At 36.8% G+C, this 753-nt stretch overlaps 1 protein-coding gene across 2 annotated transcripts in view; it reads left to right on the top strand.

The window, feature by feature from the left end:
* arhgap29b (Rho GTPase activating protein 29b) overlaps positions 1-753 on the top strand; it is a 47896-nt gene that overhangs the window by 29782 nt on the left and 17361 nt on the right. The gene's annotated exons all lie outside the window — the stretch shown is intronic.

Here is a 753-nt window from a genome sequence, read left to right as displayed (position 1 = left end):
TTTTCATAGTCGCACGCAGTAGTTTTCAGTCGCAAATGCGACTGAAATGGTCGCACTGTAGAGCCCTGGGTCAGCTGGCCAATCAGAGCATACTGCGCTTGTCGGAAGGAGGGACTTTGTAGAAAACGAAGCGTTTGAGAGAGGCGGGGCATAGAGGACCTACAATAATGTACAGTATTTGAAAAATAATGTGTTTTTTGAACATTAAAGCATGTCAACATATTCTGTTACACCAAATACACAAAATAATGATCTTTAAAAAAGCATAATATGACCCTTTAATATTAAATATCCATATATATTTTTATTCACTTCTATGTAACAGAGTCAGATATAAGTTGTTGTTGGTTTTTTTGACTAATTATCCAAATAATGTATAGTAGGGCTGTGTATCACCAGCAAAGTCACGATACGATACGTATCACGATACAGGGGCCACGATACGATACGTACCAGGATACGGGACTGCACTTCACCTCAGAAGAATTTAGTAAAACAGCTGTTTATTAAACACTGCACACTATAGTGCCATTTCTAACTATTGGCAGAGCAGGCAGTTGACCTCTGCATTATGAAGGGCCTCCATAACTGTACCATCTATGTACTGTGGTAATGTTTCATGTTTACATTGGGCACTCCCCACCAGGTACAATATTCTGATTGTTTGCATCTTGTTTTTAAGCCCATAAATAATAATGTACTTGTTCTAATAAATTTATATTGTAATGTACTCATACTAATATATAAAAAAAA

The sequence above is a fragment of the Sinocyclocheilus rhinocerous genome, unplaced genomic scaffold (assembly GCF_001515625.1).
Source record: "Sinocyclocheilus rhinocerous isolate Xijiao unplaced genomic scaffold, SAMN03320098_v1.1 scaffold507, whole genome shotgun sequence".
Classification (NCBI taxonomy): domain Eukaryota; kingdom Metazoa; phylum Chordata; class Actinopteri; order Cypriniformes; family Cyprinidae; genus Sinocyclocheilus; species Sinocyclocheilus rhinocerous.
Note: the sequence above shows the minus strand (reverse complement) of the source record. Positions and strands in the feature narration are given on the sequence as shown.